Raw genomic sequence first — 20,128 nt, forward strand, 5'->3', positions numbered from 1 at the left:
CTGTAATCTTGTTGCTTAAAGTACTTGTCAACATAGCTTGAGATAAGGAAAATAATCAGAGAAATTCCAATGACTGGAAGATTCTCTCAGTTAGTGAAAGTCCCAAATAAGCACATAATTTCTATTGATGAATAAAAACTGATCATGACACATTACACTTACATGAGAGTTTGAATACGCATGCATGTATATTTAAAGAACTAGACTTGCTAAACTAAATCATCTTCTTCAGCACAGCCTGCTCTTGGCTCTTCCACTAAATGCTGAACTGAGCCCAGGGTGCTACTGCTTCTCCATACCTATCATTTGTCCTGATCCTCCAGTGAGTGCTATACTCATATATTATGCATATATGAATCTAGCTGCCAAAATGACACCACACTGAAGTTGCCATCAAGAACTATGTAGCAAGCCTCACCCTCTCACCCTCTGGCATATTAATGAGCTTATTTGTTTAGCAAGAAGCTCTGTTCTTTATTCACTTTTTTCCACCATTTGACAAATTTATGAAAAGCTTTTGAAATACATGATTCACTACAAAACAGCTGGAAGAATACTCAGTTTAATTTAGTAGCATTTATCATTTCCATTGGATAAACATGGCTGTAAGTCTCTGTCCATGATCTGAAAAAGCATTTCCCATAATTAAAGACTAAAGTTTGATTGTGTATAATCTGTTTACTTTTACAGGTAAAAGAGAATAATATTATTTGCATGCTTTTTACTGGGATAGGAAATCAATAATATATTTTAATTTTTTATCACAAAATCCATCCTTTTCATTGATTAAACAATGATATCAGCACTGCAAAGTAGACAACGCTTATTTTGCAGGGTCTTGTGGTCCCCATTTGTCATGTCCATGTAAGACCATTGCATTTTAAAGATAAGAGACCAGGAAAATCAGCTTTCTAACTGGTGCTTTTATGTGAATCCAGCATTAATTGTCTCTTTGTACATATTCACAATAGATTAATTACTTCGGACATACTATTTTTGTGAACAAAACATGTATCTGTAAAGAAGCTTTCTGTGTGTTTAATCACATACTTCACCTGAACAAAGATATCGAGCTTGCCAAAATTTCCCAACCTGTAATTGCAGCTTGAAATGTTGGCTCTGTGTACTGACATCCTTAGAGATTTTAGCTTAAAGCAAGCCTGATGCACAAATCAGCAGCGCTCACAGGTACCATGACTGTGTGCCTGGAGGCGCACATCTCTGCGGTGCACATTCCTGCCTACTTCTCTTACTCTGGGTAGTTATTTCTTGCTAGTTCATACCTGCAGCAGAGCAAAGTTTTTATTCACAGGTACTTACACACTGTCAAGGATAGGGAGACTCTAATTGTTACATACAATGGGAATTTTGTCATTGACTTTGCTAAACACAGGATCAATCCCTGTTGTCATAGCCCTGAACTGTGTAAGACAGGCCATATGAAAAGGAAAGCACAATTGCAGAGAATTAAACTCACAGTCTACTCAGTAGTAAGTGATTTCAGTTCCATAGTGTAACACCCCATCCTGCTCTCAGGTATGCAGTAGCGTCCAGGCTAAACTAACAGCTCTAGGAAAAAGAACCAATGGAACAACACCTCCCCAAACTCCAAAACCTAATCTTGCATAGCAGCACCTACAAATTGCACTAGGACTTCTGCAAATTGCATTTAAGATTTGCTTTTGAGTCACAAGCCCTGTATAGCTGAAAGTCTCTCATTTAAACTGCATTGTTAGAATGACTCTTCAGAGTCTAGGTCTAATTTCACAGAAAAGTCTCACCAAAGTAATAAAAATTCCTTGATGTATCATTTCCCTAGCAGTAAAAGGGAACCAGATTAGAGTGTCTATAAAGAAATCTTCCTACAAGAATACTAGTGTAAATACTGCATAGTTTGATTTCTGTATAAGTAGTATTTATTGTATTTTCACGCAAATACTAGTTAATGATTTCTAACATTTGTAAACATGTATTCAGAAAAATGTAATTTGAGGATGTTTTAGGACCAAATTGAATCATAGCAGTCTTTATATAATATTCATATTAATATAGTCATAGAATGCAAAATAATAGGTAGAATCCAAAATAGTCTTCACAGCCAATTTTTCTACAGCCTGTTATTTTTAAACCAGTTTTTTTACATAAACTAGCAGTAAATGGTGTCATTCTAACCTTACATTTTTTTAATCCTTGCTCTTCATAACTTCTCACAATATGGATTTAGTTAGTGTCCAACTGGTTAGTTTGAATCTCAAATTTATGTCAAAATATTTCTGTCATAATGAGACTAATCTAAGGCTTTGGGATCTCAAGGCTATACCTATGTGAGGTGTGTGGGTGAGGGATGGAATTTCTTCAGCTACCTCAAAGTTAGGTATCTGGATTTAATTAAGCTAAGCTTGTCTTCTTTTCAGCTGCTGGACAGAACATGTATCCACAGAGCAACTCATCCCATCCCACCAGAGGAATTTAAGTAACAGTAATGTTGAGATGGCTGACACTGTGTTAGAGAAATCCTACCTTTGAAGTAATGGTGATACACCTATATATGATTCATTTCTTATAACAAAAAAAAAACAACAAACCCAAACAAACACTAAAGAAAACAAAACCAAAAGACCTGAAGAAAGCATCTGACTTTCAAGAGTGAGCTAGTCTTTGGTGTTTGAAACAATTACTGATTTTTTCTAGTCTAAACTAGATCTTAAGGCACCATTGCAAACTAGAATCTGGTTTAAAAATCACAAACTATAATGAACATAATGCAAGATACATAATTTTAAAAAAATACTGGATATGATTCACTGTAATTCACAAAACTGAAAAAATAACTACAAAATCAGTAGGTTTTTTAAAGTACAACCTATTTTCCAATGTTATAACTTCTACTCTTTTAAAGTGCAACCTATTTTCCAATGTTATAACTTGTACTCGCATATTAGTAGTTAAAACAAGTGCATCTATTTACTATGAAAAATAATTTTCCAATATTGTACCAATTCTGTTTTCCCTTGTGATGCCATAATGTTAACTTTTTTGTTAAAGAAATAAAAAACTATCCCATAAAGGAATAAAGTAGTAAAGCATAAAACAGGCCTTTAAAACTACATGTAGGCAACCTTAGCTTGTGTGTGTACTTTTCTTCATGGAAAAATGAGTGATTGAGTAGCTTTATGGCTTTCTCCACTGAAACCCACTTCTAAATTAATCAGTGTTACTACTTAGTAGTCTTTAGAGAGTAACTTCTTGCTAACAAAATAGTTAAACAGATAAAATGCAAAATTCTGGTCCTTTATGTATGTATTTAACTCTACTTGAAGTTTTCCAGTAGTTTCGAAGAAAAAAAAAAGTGTTGTCTGAATCAAAATTTTATTTTCAGTGTTGTTCTTGTGGGCCAACAAAATAATGAAATAGAAGTAAAAAGAATAAACCCAACTTTTGGATAAATAAACTGGTTTTGGTATTATTTACCCCCAAACCTTTGATCAATTAATATAATGTGAGTCACTATTTTATTAGTGGTGGTTTTACAGCAGCCAGTCTGATTAACATGATGTGAAACACAGGGAAACTGAAAGACAAAAAAGTTAAAATGCTTATTCAAAAGATGTACAGAAAAGTGATTATGTCAATAGTAATACAGAACGGGTAAAAAAAAAAAAAATGTTTTTTTTTAAGTAGCACCGTTCAGGAAGTTAAAAGGACCAGGAATTTGCTGGAAATTGCAAAGTAGCTTCACAGATCAGTAGCAGCAATGTGTCCTCATTTCTACCAAAATAAGAGAGGGTGGAACATATAGGAGGAAGGTAGTGGAGAGACGATCAGGAACCAGATGAAAAGCAAAGACAGGATGATACATAGGAAACAAGAATGTCTACAAGACATAATGATCCTTAGACAGGAATAGAACAGATAGGAGAGAGTTTAATATTCACTATGACATCCAAGAGTCAGGTCTTTGTGGTTAGAAATTAAGAATGAAGTGGCCTACCCACTAAGCATTCAGGCACAATAAAGATGTAAGATACTGACTGTGGGCTGAGAAGGATTGAAATACAGAAAAATCACTGACTGCTCTTCATGTCTGGCCAAACAACTTCCTGATTTGCAGTGAAAAGCATGAATAATTAGCAGACATGGGAAAAAATCATAAAAGTGGGAAGTCAGGGAACACAAGAGTGCTGTAGTCCAGCAGTTCTCATAGCAGGAACCTGACTACAAATGGAGTTTAAGGATTTTTCATTGAGACAGCAGAGGCTCACTTTGATTATTTGAATTGGTATTTGGGTTTATAAACCCTTCAGAAGTGGAGCCTGCTGGCAGCATTTTTTTAGAAATCCAGATCTAGATAATGAGAATGAACAGAAGATTTAAGGGATATGTCCAACTTCTGGGAGGTTTTTGCAGGGAAAAGACTCTTCTCAGCAGAAGGAGTCAATTCTAAGCATGGTCCTCAGCTTCCTTTTTTTCTTTTTTAAATCTGAGAGTCTCAGATTATCAGTCTACTTACATTTAATAAAGAAGAGAAAAATTGAGAAATGGAGTGTAAAGGAGACAGAAAATGAAGAATAGTATTCTAGGAGAAAGAAAATACAAACAGTGATGAAAGTGACAAGAGCAGAAGTCAGGGATACAAGACCGGAAGATTGCCTGATTTGGCTAGGAAATTGGATGAACTCAAGAGAAAATAACTCGTATATCTTTACATTAATGCAAAGACCTCTGAAAGTAAAATGGAAGACTTAGAACTGTTGGTGTAAGATACGGAAGAGAGACAAAGTTAAAGATGATGTCTACTGTTCTGGAAACTGCTGCTGAAAGCTTTAATCAAATCAGAATTGAGCATGAATAAAAACCATCTCAGTTAAAATAATTTTTTGTGGTGGTAGTGGACGTTGTTGGGGTTTTTTTGTTTGTTTTGCAATAATGACATAAGTCAACTATAAACCTTCAGAATAGGACACTAACATGGAGAAAATAATGTTACTGACAAGATAAATACTACTGAGGCCTGTGTCATAGAGACAGAAACTATAGACAGCTTGGAGAGGAAATACTGCTATCAAGAGCAACTATTCCTGAGCAGGACATATGATAGATTTTTTTTTACAAATACTTAACAAAGCACAAATAGGTTACTTCTTTTTGTGAACAGTGAAGTCATCAGGGAAAAAAACAGAGTTGACTGATAGAGGAGCTGATAGTAAGAAGTTAGGAAACTTACTAGGGAAGTTTGCAGACTTACACAATGAGGAAGTACAGAATCTCCTTAAGTAAAATATACAAAAATTATGTGAACTTGCTTGTCTTCAGCAAAAGTGGTGGTGTAACTCTTGGTGGCAAAGGGAGCTTTGATGATGAGAATGATTGAAATGGAGCAAACTTCAACAATAGAACTGCCATTTCTGTGCAGCTGGAGACAGTTGAGAGAGGAAAAAGCCACATTATTTACTTCCCAGAATACCAAAAGTATTATGCATTATATGTTTTAATAGATGTTTTTACAAATTTTCTTAGCAATTTTACAATCTTACAAATTTCTTTGCAATTTTACAAAAAACTAATAAATTAAAGTCAAGGACTGCAAATATGCCTGGAAATTAATATATTTAAGGATAAACAGTGAGATTACTCATTTGATTTCAATCATATTACAGTTTTTTCAATCAAATTTCAAAGAAAAGGTAGTCAAAGAAAGAAATAAAAATCGGTAAGTTCTGTATGGATTTACTAAGGATTCATGTATATCAGCTTCACATTTTTCTTTGATAGCCTAGTATTTTCTCTGAACTATAGGAAATTTTGTCTGAAATTTATTAAGCATTTGATATAATATGGGAAATCATACATGCATTGTTCTTAATGCTCCTCTGTAAATGTTACCACTCACCACTGCTGGAGACAGGCACTGTTCAGGTGGACCTTTTTCTGTATATAACTGCACACAATATATGCTACATCAGTGTTGCATTGTGCATGAGCTACTTAGTCTTTCACAGACATGCAATAAATTACCTCAGAGATAACACCTCGCTATTACAATATTGTAGTAAACTATCACATGCCTGTTCCTTTTAAGGCTCAAGCTAATATCTCTTCATGATGTGCATGATTAATATGCATGAGGATAGTTTTATATTATCTTTCATTGCTCTAAAATACCTCAGTTTTATACACTGTCAAAACAGAGTGAGAAAAGGATAGTGTTTCTCTCCATAAATACATGATGATACATAAAATACAAAGACAGAAAAGTTTTAAGAACTTTTTGGCACAAGAACAAGTGATGATGAATAGGCCGTGACTGGATTTTGAAGAAGGTCTCTAACCATCACAGGATAAAACTTCTGGAGAAACTTTTCAACAAGATGCAGTAGTGAAATCTGTATCACAGAACTGGATTTGCTAATGCAAGTTGTCTCCTCCAGTCTCTTACTCCTGTGAATGAAACACACATCTTGGTCCTCACTCCTTGACCTTAACTGACAGCCAACAACTAAATTCTAATTCTATGGATATCCTATAAACTTACATTTCCTCAGATTTGCTTTATGATTGAAATGTATTAAAATGAAATTATTTCAGATTAATTGCTTGTGTCTTTTGACTGGAATATCAAGTGGTGGTTGATTCATAAGGTACTCAGCTTGAGGCATATGGAACACACCAGTCCTTTATAACACTGATTTTGAAGAAAATTCCATGCAGGAGTTATTTCCACCCTTGCTCATCAATAACTAATTATGAAACGGCATGTGTAGAACAAGGGCAAAATCTAACATGGATTTCATATTATTATGAAATAACTCAGTTATTAAACTGGAAGTAGAGAATGATAGCTTCTGAGGGCAGCGACGAGCAGCAGGATTACAGACATGTGTGAAGCCTTACATTTGCCCTTGGCAGTCCTAAGATTAAGAAATGTGTTTGGATTTTTTCAGCCCAGAAGCCTGTGGTGGTCTGAGATCTGGATATTACATTCAGTTATCTACACAGTATTCTGTATTGCAGTTACTGAAATGATAGTCCCTACATGTTGCATTCTATCATAAAATTATTAATTTATTTAAAAAGTACATCCCCAACAACTTTCTGGAAAATGTGTCATCAACACATCATGAGAGGAATCAATTTTTAACCCATGCACAGTTTGTGCTGCTAGTTTTTTTACTTCTAGTCACAGTGAATTTTGGGACTCGGAAAGTATTTCCCCTGGCTATGATTTTATTGATACGATTTTGTGGTAAGCATATTGGTCTTCTGGATTTAAATGGAGAATATAATTTCTGAGATTCTCATGCCTTATATAGATGAACGTAACACATGGAATCATTCCTTTAGCAAGCAGTAAATTTTGTATTATTCTTTAAAACAAAATTAATATGTTTATGGCTACACATACACTTTATGTAATACTTGGTATATATTTGAACAATAATTTCAATTATGTTTCTTTCTTCTCTGAATAAAATAAGGTACTTATTTACTTCATTGAAAAAGTGACGACCAATGTACCATTCCATTAATTATACCTAAAACTTCAATTTAGTGAAAATTAATTTTTAAATACACATTTCAAAATGCAACTAGCCAAACCCTCAACTCATAGTGTCCCTGGAATGGAATATTTCAATCTCTATATGTGCTCAAGTCTTGCAATGCACTCTGATTTGCTGCAGACTGGGGAGAATATGGTGCCTGCCTTAATATCTCCAAAACACAAAACCAGGTGTGCAGTCAGCAAATACATGCTCACTATGTCCAAACGGATAATTCATGTCCCAAGAGATAAGGAAAAATCTCCTTCAGAATCCTAACCAGGTGCCATCTCCTATAGAACTAAGAGCAGCCAGCCTGATGCTGCAATAAGTCTGGTGACTTGTCCATGGCTCTGTGCCATTCAGCTGAAGTTCCTCAACATGTTCATTATTCAAAATCAGTGAAATTAGGCAACATACACAAAACATGTTAACTTTTTTTTTCTGTAATCCTGCTACTGTTGGAGACAAACCATATTTTTAATTCCATGAATAGATCACTAAAGTGTTTAACCAAACAGGCTACATTTAAAATAAAAAAATTAAGTTGAAAATGGTCATATGTGATTTAGAATTACTGGATCATGAGGCGCTGTTTGAAAAATATGGCAAAAAAAGGAACCTTCTTGAAAAGTGTAGTTAAGACTTCAATATACAGTATGTCAGAGTTCACATTTTGGCTTTGTCCAGGGTCTCTTTCGGTGTTTTGCAGTTGGGGCTAATGTTTGCATAGCCTACTTTATTTTTCTAGTTGCTGCACATTGGCTGAGGGATTTCATAGCTCCTTAGCCTTAGCTTCATTCTCAACCCACTCAGCCATATTATTTTTAAAAGTTTTGTGTCTTTAAATTTGATTTCTATAGGCATAAATTCCTGCAGTTATTAAATCTGGGTTTTTTTATATTCAAGAAAAGAAGATGTAGCTGGGTGGCTGCTAGCTTTCTACATTGCTGTCATCAACCTAATTCTGGTGATTTCCAAATTGTCACAGATACAGAGAATGGCTCCATTATCGAAATTATATCTTCATTTCCACATTTCACAAGTAGTGTAATCATCTATGCTAGATATTAACTGCTGAAATATGACGATATATGAGTCTTCTGTTCTGCTTGGTTTGGATGCTAACTTAATATATGTTTTACCTGTAATGAACCATGTGGTGCTCTGAGCATCTGTGATTTATCTGTGATAAATTAGCTGCCAGGGTTGCCTAAATAAATATATTTATGAGACAAAGCCTGAAGGCAAGATTTAGCTTTTAGGACATTCTTCTCTCAGCACGATACACACAGCAATGATGGCAGGAATCACTGTCTTGCTCTCTTATACTCATGTGGCAAGGCCGCACAAGACCACAGCTGACAGATTATTAACATACTGTAATTCTAAGCAACAGACAGCTGCTGTGACCACTTCTTCCTGCATTGCCCTTGCAGAGTTACAGAAATCCTGTGCACCTTCCATCCAAAGAAGAATACAAGTTTAGTAGCTAATGCTAGATACCTCCTTGTTCTGCCACTATAGTTGAATGTGCCACTGCTTTACTCAGGATTTTTCAACTGATTTTTCATCTTTCATCTTATGTCACCCAGTTGTTAGGAATTTCTGTGTGCAATTGCAAAAACTTAAAAAATAAAAATGTGATGTTAGAGTAACAGACAATCCACATTTTTCACAACATGGAAACAGATGTGTAATTTCAAAAAGCCAGCAAAAAGTAGCAAATCTCTTACACCTGTTAATAGTTTAGAAAATGCTTAGAGATAAAAATGTAAAAAACTGAAGAAGCAAAGTCAGACTTTAAGGATTCCATCATAACGGCAACACATAGGAGCAACTAGTTTGGCTTACAGCTGCTCACAGTAGTTGGCAATATCTCAACAGATCACTTGCTGTACAACCATTGCCTGGTATTTCTTAAATTACAGTGGCTTCTCACCTGATCCAAGATATGCTGACATGTTGTGTGTAGATCATCATGCATGAAAGAAAAAACATCAAAGTCTACAATATTTATTTGTAGATTTGGTAAGAACACTTAGGAATAAAACTACTTTGCTCGTTTGGTTGTCCAAGGAAGTCTGCTTGTGTCATCAGGTTGCTCTACAGTAAGAAGCATTGTAGGGTGAGACTGTAATGTCATCCTGCCTTGAATTTTCTCATTTTTGAAGGGCAAGTTAGATAAAAATCCAAGACTATTCTCTCTCTTCTATGCAGCAGTTCCCATTAATGCAATCAGAAATATGATTGCAATTGTTTGGACATATTTTAATAAGCTGAAAAACTATTCCCTTGTCCAGAACTGGAGTTTCAAAACTAGTTCGGAGTTTCTGTCTGATGATTATTGCAAACCTTAAGTGCACATGGAGACAGACAAAATAATAAGCTGGTTTGAAGAGTGAGTGGAGGAGTGCTAAAAACTTAGGGTGGGGGTTAATTTGCACTAAGCTAAATGCTGAAATGAAAAATATAAATGGCAACCTAAGGTAGAAAATCCAAAAATTTTCTATTTTGACAGCACCCTATCAAGTGATGCTGTCTAAATCTGAGCTTGGCATTGACAATAGGCATTAACAAGTTATATTAACAAAGTCAAGCATATTTTCTTGTTCAACTTCTAACGGAGTTTGAAACTAACACAGGATCAAAATTCAGGATAAACATGATCCTTAGAAGAACCATCTTGATGTGTAAGCACAAAACTCTGGACTTGCTGTTGACAACATACGTGACATTTTGAGGGGGTTTGCGTGTAGCATCTGCATGCTTACTGTGCTTCAAATCATAGTTTAAAATCTGTAAAAATAAAGTATTGGTGTAAAGCAGTCTTCCAGAGACTTAGGTCATTGTGGTGCAGCTGTAGCAGACTGGTCAAACAGTAAGTTGATAATTACTGATGCAACCCAGTTTACAGTCCACAACACTCAATTGCAATGGCTTAAGGTAAAATTCAGTGCTGAGCTTATACTGAGACAAAGAAAGAGTATTAAACAATAGTGAAAGATTCAAAAGGTGTAAGGTGCAATATTATCTGATTTCACATTTAGCCAGCATGTGAAAAAGTGTCATTTATATGCACTGAGAATATTAATGATACTTGTACACAAAAGGCCCATTTAACAAGAAACTGTTGATTTTTACTGAAGCACTCTGCAAGAGATTTTATAGAGAAGCCCAAAACACGAAACAATTCTGTCCTGCAAGTTCAAGCCCTAGACTATGAACCCAAGGTATGATTTATAACAAAGTCACTGACTCATATTTATTCCTACTTTGGTATTTGCTTGTCTATTTCATTCTAGTTACAACGATGTTATTCCTAACTTTCACCTGTTACTGAAGGCACACCATCAAACTAAGGAACACAAATAGTTCAGGACAGAAGAGATTTTTAAACAACTCAATAAATTATTAATTAAGATTGTAGTTATTCAATAGTTAGAAGAGGTGTAAAAATATTTTAGGTGGATTTTTTCATACATGTTTACTTCCAACAAAATTGTATGCAAATGATAAGATAGTAAAAACTAGCAAAAAAAAATAAATTGGCATAACTGCTACCTAAAACATTTTCTTTCAAACAGCGTACACTTATTTTCTCTGCTTATGCATTTTTTTTGTCTAAAGCTTTGATAAGGTAGAGGTCTTGTACATCAGCAACTCAGCCTTGCTTTAGGACAATGTTTCCACTTAATCCAAGTTTTTCTCTGCCCTCAAACCTCCTGAGTCACAAGCACCAATACACTGAGAATCTGACCAGGGAATGAGACTTTCTCTGTGTGTGTAAGCCCATAACTCAGCTTAGAGAATGATAAACTCCCCTCCGATCTAGCTCCATCTCGTAATGGCTAAATTGCAAACCCTGTGTCCACCAGCGGCTTCCTCTGTTTTAAAAAAAAAAAAGGCCAAAAATTAGTAAATTGTTTTTGTATGATATTTTTGTCATTTGCACCCAGATGCAAAAGTGGAAAACCTTCTACACTGGAAGTGAAATTGCTACTGAAGTTTTGAGGCTGGAAATATCTGCACTTTGAAGACTAAACCAACGTGAAATTTAAAAATAGTTAAGTTCCAATAAACCTAATAAAAAAGATTACAAAGATGTTTACAAGCACTGGAGTAAAAAATATCCCATTTACAAGAGCTGCAGCAAAAATACCCTAGTCCATCTATTCCGAATGTAGATTGCTAGTCTGCGGAAAGTCTGAGGAAAAGATTGCTACTGAATGGCTACAAATGTGTATTTTACATGGTATTTGAAGAATTGCATATTTCTCAAGGAACTGCAATAAGCTGTAAATATCTGATGATATGTTTGGTGAACATTAAAAGCTGAATAATACTTTTCCTATGGTAAAATTAAAGACATCAAATAATTGAGACTATGATTACAGACCTAAGTTCATCATTAACTGTACATAGAATTCAAAGGGATCCACGAATGACCATTTCCTGTGATAATAAACTATGCACTCATATGATAACATTATTATCATGTTAATTTACTAAATAAAATTATCACTCATGACCTGGCAATAGAAAGTGTAAATTCTTCCTCTCATTAGTACTTAGTATAAAAGAAGTTTAGTTCACAACCAGAAACTTACTCAAGGTATGTTCAATTTTATTGAGTACCAAAAAATATTCAATCATAGGTGCAAAATCTACTGTTTACAGGACTGTTTTTACATATAACTGAAATACATTGTGGAAATTGTTATTTACGTGTACTAGCAAAAATAATGAGAAATGCATAGTACTATGACAGATTGCTTTCGATAATGAAGCAGAAATACAAAAATAAGATTGCCTCAGCTTTCTAAGTAAAATATGAAGGAAACACAAAGCAGCTAGTCATAGCGACTTTATAACTCTTTGAAGAAAAAGATCTTGGTTCATGTGGTGTAAATTAGTCAAGTATTTTTATTCAGCGTGTGTTGAGATTGAAGCTCTTGCAATAATTATTCACTGAGCGAAGAGTGAAACAGTCCACTCTCCATTCCATCGTGCCTGTCCTCACCAAAGCCAGCGTGCCTCTGCTGACCGGCAGGCCTTGGAACAGTGTGCCTTCTCACCTGCACTACAAGCCTTCCTCTCCAGCCAGGAACGATTCTTTTTTTTAAGGAAAAATCAAGCAAAGAAAAAACCTGGTTTCAGGGCAATGGACAAAATTAATGACAGGTGTGTGTGTGTTAGTTAAAAGTGAAAAATCATCTTCAGGCAGTTGTGGCAGCCCCAGCAGCCGCTTGGGCTACAAGAGCTGCGCACCACCACCACTCACGGGTCCTGCCTGGTGCCTTCCACCCTCCATCCCCTCAGCCGCCATCCCTCGCCCCGCGGCGCCCCCCGGCCTCCCGCACGCAGGTGTGCCCGCTGCGGCCGCCCCGCCGCCCTCCTCAGGCCGCACCCCCCGCTCCACGCAACCCCTTTTCCGGGGAGCCTCCGCGCTCTGCAGGGAAGCCCACACCCGTGTGCCTGCCGCCCGCCTCCAGGCCACCCCAGAGGCCACCGCCCCGCCAACGTGGGCCCAGGGCAGCGCCACCGGCCCCTCGCAGGCCGGGGACAGCGTGACCGTCCCGCGACCAGGCAGAAGGCGGCAGGGGACGGGCCGCCGCAGTGCCGGGGCGCGGCCGCAGGGCGCTTTGCGCGGCAGCGATGCCGGCGGACCTCTCCCTCTTCCTCTCCCGCCGCCGCCGCCTCCCGCCACCGCCTCCGCCCCGCCCGCCTCCAGCGAAGCAGAAGCTGCTGCAGGCGGGGGGAGCTCCTCCCTGCGTCAGGAGGTGCGGCTCCCCCTGCCCGGCGTTGCCCTCCCCCTTCCTCTCCCCCCGCCGCTTTTATGTCTGTCTTTAAACGCCGTCGCAGCGAGGACTGGGCACATGTGCCTACCGCAGCCTGCCCGCCGCTGAGCCCCGCTCCCGCACGGCTCCGCTCGCCGCTCCGAGCCCGTGGGGGCACCCAGCCCCCCACCGCCTCCTTCCCGCAGCCGGCGCCCAGTGAACCCCGCGGGTGGAGGTAAGGCGAGGTGAGGCGGTAGCCGCCCCCGCGCTCTCCCCGCTCTGCCGTGCGGCTGGGGCCGCGGGGGGGGGGCGCCGCGTGTTTGCTGGCGGGGGGTGGGGGCGGGGGGGGCCCTTTCCGCCCGGGGTCCGCTTTGCTGCGGGTTCCCCCAGCCCCCCCGGGGAGGCTTGCCTTCGCCCCGGCGGCAGCCTCCCGCGGGCCGGGAGGGCGCCGGCCCGCCGGGAGACAATAGCGAGCGCCCGCTAGAAGCCGCCCATGTGGTTTAACTCGGCGGTAGGTTAGGATGCACGGGGCTGTTGCCGCTTTGGGGGCGGGGAGCCTGCGCCCGTTCCCTACCACGAGTGGCAGGCGTCTCGTTCACCGCCCGCCTGGTGCGCGGGACACCTTCGGTGCGTGTGTCGCGCGTTTCAGGGAGAGCGGGACGAGGGCTGCCTCCGTCGGGCAGGTCCGTGCGGGCCGCGCCACGGGACGGCCGGCAGCGGGACCGGCCTCGTCGCTCCGGCTGATGAGGGAGCGGGAACATCGCCGGGGGCGGCCCGCGGGCGCCGGTCCCCGCCTTGTGCCGGCGGCAGCGTGCGGGGCGCGGGGTGGCGGCGCGGGCGGTGGGTGGGGGGCGCCCGCGCGCTGCATTGTTGCCGCGGCGCGTGGGCGTCGCCCGGCGGGCACCAGCAGCCCCGCGCCCCCCGCGTCCCGCGCCGGCGGGAGCGGCCCCGGGGCTGGGCCGGTGCGCCCTGGCGTCAGCCATGTTTGGTTGGGAATGGCGGCGAGGACCGCTGCTCAACCTTTGTGCGTCCTGCATTTGTTTTCCATACAGGATTTGAATGGTTGCGGTGCTCTGCGTGCTGGGGCTGGTTCATACCTAGGGTTTTCTCCCACTGATCTAATTTTTTTTTTTTCTTTCTCTTCAGTTCTCTTATTGATTCTTCTCATTTCCCATGCCCGTTTTGGCAGGTCTTGTGCCGATTTTGCTAGTTTTAGAGCAAAGTGGAATTTCTTCGCAAGGCTTTGCTTTTGTTGTGGAAGTAAAGGAGATGACTGAAATATGTCCGTGCAGACACACTGACCTGCCACATGAGAGGTGCAATGGGATTCGTTCCACTTAAGTAAATTGCACTTTATTTGTAAAAGGTGTAGTCAACACCTCATCCTCATCAGCCATTTTATTTTCTGTGTGGTATTGCTTCATAACAAGCTCTCTGCTGTAGTATTGTTTCCTAAGAGAAGCTTAACTATTTCTCAGTAGTACGTCACCATCAATATGTCACTGTGACATACTGCTTATAAGACAGGGTTCCAAATCTCTGTTTCCCTCTCCAAATAAAAGTATAAATGAAGTAAAGATTTTGTTATTTGATGTCATCTACGTGTGCACTGGGTGTGTTATGTAGACAGCGTACTCCATTTGATTAAAAAACTATGACAACATACTGAAGCCTTATTTTTCTATTTAGTAGCGTGTTTCCCATCAACAGCTCATCAAATAGGAAATTTAAAAAAATAAGGAAAGATTGCTTGGTTTTTGTCGTGGTTAATGTACAAGATCTTGGTTTACACGTAGACCATATTAAGATAAATATAGAATTACAGCCTGCATTCAGTGCATATCAGACACTCTGTTTGGGCTCAACTCTGCACTTCAGATTCAAGAACAAAAATCCCATTGGTTTTGATCTCTGTGTCAAAACCCAAACCATTTCATAGCTGTTCAGATGTGTCACCAATAGTGAAACTGAGTAAGTGAAACTGCTAAGGCATCTTGAAACTAGTTTTGCAGCATAAAATGATTTCTGTTGACCTTTAGTGTCTTGTTATTCTTATGATGTTTTTTTTTTTTAAAAAAAAAGTAGTGCAGATGAGAACCATATAGATGGAACAACTCTGTCAACTCTCTTCCCTGCTGTATATTGCAAAATACTGTATGTACAGAACTTCTAAAATGCTGAATTTATCAGAAAAGAAAAAAAAAATCACAGGTTATTTAGAATCACAATCTACTAATTACAGCAATTCATTTTGGCATAAATAGCAGTGTTAGATATACTGGAGTAGTTGCTGCTCAGTGGTATGGAATTACATCACTTGGGAAGTATTTGTGGTAGGAATCTTTTTGGGAAGGCAGATTTTTATTTTTTTTCCCCGAAATTCTCTAGTGTACAACCAGAAGTGTGTACAACATTGAGGACACATTCACCAGTCCATGTCACCTCTCTTAGCTACTTTCCATTGTTCTGTTTCACTCATACCAAGGAATAATGTTCTTGCTCAAAAGGCAAAATATCAGTAGAACAGTTCTGAGCCCTTTGCTCATAAAGTTTATAGATCAACATGGCAATAGGTTGTAGAAAATGATAATACCAGTAGCAGCTTTTCCATGTCACTGTAAATATCTCTGAATTCTCGGTTGCAGAATGACATTGATATATCAGCAGGTAGCATCTCGAAACTTAAGAAACTCCCTTCTTCCTTGAAATTTGATTCAAAGTAAATCTTGCCATTACTCAGGAAATGTTCTTGAATAATTGAGGAATGAAAGTATCATCGACAAATGATAACTGAGCACTACTCTGCTGAAGAGCAGATGCACAAGCCCATCTGTACAACGTGTGTGAAAGAGCAATGGCAACTACCAGAACGGTTGCTTTAGGCAATGGCAGTAACTGGGCTGAGCTTCCCAGAAGCCTACACTGAAACAGAGTGCTTCATTCTTACCCTTCACTCTTAAGACTGGGGGTTCCTTATTTTCTGTATGGGAGAAGGAAAAGAAAAAGATGTAACACTGTGTACAATGCCTTGAATCTAACTCACATGCCAGTAGTGTATTTCCCACTTTGGGGAAAAAAATTTTTTGCTGCTGGCAAATGGTATTATTTTTGCATTTCAAGTGTCGGAAATGTGTACTGCAGTGCTAATGATTCAGCATGCTCTTAAGCCAAAATGGAGAAAGGATGGGAAAGCCTACAGTGTTTGATTTTTCTATAGTGGAATTAGTATTAATGATTTTCTTTTTAAAGATGTGGGGTTTTACTGTAACATAAATTTAAAACATGATTTATATAATGGAATTAAACAATCAGATTTGAGGAGAAGCAAGATTTCTGCTAACCTAAGAACAATTCAGCTTCTTTGCTTGTGTATAAAAACCAGACAAAGTAGTAATCACATAAATTCTTCCCAAGGACAATGTGATTTATTTATTGATCCATCCCGAAGCACAGAAGGCAGAGAATTAAGGTCTCGGGGCAGCTATATATCTGGTAGTGTCTAACTTTCAGTACTTGATTTTGCAACTTAAAGAACTTCAGTACTTTAGTGAAATATTTCATATACTTTTATATCCTCTTACTTCTCAGAAGTGTTACAAGATTTTATAAAGTTGTGTTCCTCTTGCAGCTTATAAGGTGAACTTAGAAAACAGAGACTTTGTTTCAAGCTGCCAGCAGTTAAGCCTTTTGAGCTTCACTGGTCAAGGGTGGAGTATTGTCAGAATTGCTGAGATTACTTCCCTCAGCTTCAGCTGGAGGAGTGGTAACTATTGAATTTGTTCCTTCAATAAAGTACACATAAGAAAAGACTGCAGAATAAGTGACGTGTTTTCTTCATCTGAATAGGAAATTACAGTAAGCACATAATGTAAGTCTGTGAAGTATTTCAGTGAAGTTGATTTGTGAGAAGAAATATGGAGAAATCTGTGAAAGCAGGTGAGAAAATACAGTAAGGCCAATAAAGTCTTCAGAGATTATATGCAATAAAAAGGGGAGAAAAAAAAGAGACATTCAAGAGCTTTAGGTTGTAACATTCTCTCTTAGACAGATATTTCTGTTCATAGGTATTTCTATTGGGCAGTGATTTGGAAGAAGTTGTACATACAAGAAGATCACATCTATTGACTGAACAATTTCGAGAAAGAAATCTTACTGTATTTGTCAACTCATTGTGTTTGTTGTTATAATAATAGTAGAAAGTATTCTCCTGTAACTAAAATTTAAGGAGACTGGCCTGGGAGAGAAGCTGCCTGCATTTGAGACAGATGCAGGGTCTTGATGTAAGATAAAGCCAGGAAGAACATTTTGTGGGAACTGAGAACAAATTTTCCAGCAATATGAAACAGATGCAGTGTCACTGAAGTCGCTATAACTACCGTATTTGCAGCAGGTGTGAGTTTAGTCTTGCATCTTTTAAATAGTTCTGCTACAGTCTAAATGGTTTAATTGTATAGAGACACCAGAATCAAAAACATTTAGTCTTTCTAATGCTTTCAAGTCTCCTGTAGCCCAAAGAGCTCTTACTTTATTACAATGTAATGTAGTATGTGTAACATGCATTAGCATGTCTCAGATAGCATCAGGGAAGAATGCAGAGAAATTGAAGTTTCATTGTATACAATATAACTATGTTTCATTATGATTGAGTTCAGTACTTACTGAATCTGTATGTGTTACTGACAAGCTTATTAAAACTAGCTAGGGAAAAATGCTCGATCATGTAGTTCAGGCTGAAGAGCAGCATAATGGCTGCTTCAGTAGGTAGATAAAAATGGGCTTGACTAGGCAAAAAGGCTATGGTGCGTATTCTTATTTCTGCCAAAGAATATGATGCTGCATTGCAGCAGTAATTCAGTCTGTGCAGTGAGTACTGTAACTCGGTGTAACTGTTGCCGAAATAATTATCTATACACAGATACCCCCAGCGATAGCCATTCTTCACAATCACAATACTCCCAGGACACCTGGTTTGCTCCTGCAGTCTTCCTTCTCTCTTTCTCATTCAGATATGATGGTCATTAGCTATTCCCCCCCTGCCCTGGCACCATCCTGTCTGCACCAGTGGCCCAGTTCCTTTTTTGCAGACTCACAGTAGTCCTTTGTTCCTAAAACTTTTGGTTTGCCTTTTCCTGTATTGGTTGTTCCCATCATGCTTTCTTCTGCCTGGCTCGTAGACTGGTATTAGAGATGCATTTTACAGGTTTCCTTCAAGTTGAAAAAGCTCATCTTCTTCACTTTTGCATACAGTTCTCATCCAGTGATTTCATACAGACTGAGATGTTTGGCATGAATATATCCATCAGGATCTGTAATGAACATCTGCTGTGGTGAGAATCCTGACTTTTAGTTCTGTATCCTCTGCTGAATCATACTGGTTTCTTCACTGGGAGTCAAGGTGGAGATTTTGTAGAATGGGAGTGTAAGATCATAAGCTTGTAGGACTGGACTGGTATACTGTACTATCATAATCTACCTTGAAAGCAGATATTATAGTAATGTGAACTGGCTGCAGCTTTATATTGCATTTTGCTCCCCCCCCCCCAGCAGCATGTTGATATGTTAGCTGCTTCACTGGAGAAGAACACAGAGGTCTGAAGAACAGAACATTAATCTTTTTCTCCCTTTAATGGCAAACATTTAACTTAAAAAGGTATCCTTTCTTTTATCTGGTTTTTGATGATCTACAGTAGCCTTGTAGAAAGTTGCTTTCTGTCTGGACTTTCTTGATAGTCTTTTATGAGGTATGAACATGCTATTTTAATACCCCACCCCCCCCAACTCACATTGAAGATTGAAGCTATTTTTGATCAAAGAAGATTTGAGGATTATTTGTAATGTGTTAAAATTTGAATGTAAATAATTTTGCTAAATTGTTGTGTTTTCCTCAGATATAAAAATAAAATAATGAAGAAAAAATAAAGTTCACTGTGTTAGAAAAGAATGGAGGGTTTATTGGACTTTCCTTTTTGGCAAGGAGTGCAGGTTTTAAAAAGGAACACAACGTAAAAAAAATCATGTTCTAATTTATGTCAGAAAAACATTGTTAAAAGTTCTTTATTATTTAGTTCTATCAGTTGTTGCAATAGTGTTGTGGAATATTTTAAACATGAAGTTGCTTTACAAATAGCTTTTTTTGTAGAGACTTGTGCTGTAATTGCAAGAACATGGGGCAGTTGTACTCATTATACTTCCAAATTTGTAAGCAAGTGAGATATTTTTTTTTTTTTGGTGTTTGTGTTTTCTGCACGCATTGTGAAAATCTCCAGCCTCATAACTTTTAATTGTTTACTGGTACTACACAGTTGAGAGAACTAGAAGTAATGATGTTCATCTACTACTGCCCGTATATTGGCAAGAAGAGCTCTCTAGACCTGTGTCAAGAGGGAGCCTGACATAAGATCCATTACTAGCTTAATGGTAAAGAGGAGCAGGCAGCATTGGACAGAGCTAGTACAACTCCCTTACTTGGTATTATGTATAAGAAAGATGGGGAGAAAAGGGCATGCAGCAACATTTTTCAGTGTGTCTCGGTCCTTTGACTAATGAAGTTCCTTTGAGTCTTCCTGCAAACGCTTGCAGTTTAGTCAGCGAAGGCTTTACAGGTCTTATCTCCCTGTGCCAGTGTGTCTGAATGTGGGCCTGAAGCTGAAGTAAAAGTTCTATAGCAAGCTCAGATCTCCCAGGGAGCTAATTTGGGTCTGAATTCTCTGTCGCAAGGGATTATTATTGCTTAATCTGCTAATAATGTGGGAGTCTAATCAGGTTACTTTACTTCTGCATGCTGATGTATTAAGGCTTGCTGCTTCTTCT

The 20,128-nt window shown here is 38.9% G+C and overlaps 1 protein-coding gene across 4 annotated transcripts in view; it reads left to right on the top strand.

Annotated features, from left to right (window-relative positions):
• Positions 1 to 13,324: 13,324 nt before the first annotated feature.
• The window catches only part of SLC6A15 (solute carrier family 6 member 15), a 38,804-nt gene continuing 32,000 nt past the window's right edge, over positions 13,325 to 20,128 (top strand). The window contains exon 1 of one of the 4 annotated variants that reach the window (XM_055808625.1): positions 13,325 to 13,563. The gene's annotated coding sequence lies outside the window, so the exon portion shown is untranslated. Of the gene's footprint in view, positions 13,564 to 13,706; positions 13,946 to 20,128 lie in introns of those variants that run through there. The other 3 variants (XM_055808624.1, XM_055808627.1, XM_055808626.1) reach the window with 3 other exon arrangements.

The sequence above is a fragment of the Falco peregrinus genome, chromosome 6 (assembly GCF_023634155.1).
Source record: "Falco peregrinus isolate bFalPer1 chromosome 6, bFalPer1.pri, whole genome shotgun sequence".
NCBI classification, from domain to species: Eukaryota; Metazoa; Chordata; class Aves; order Falconiformes; family Falconidae; genus Falco; species Falco peregrinus.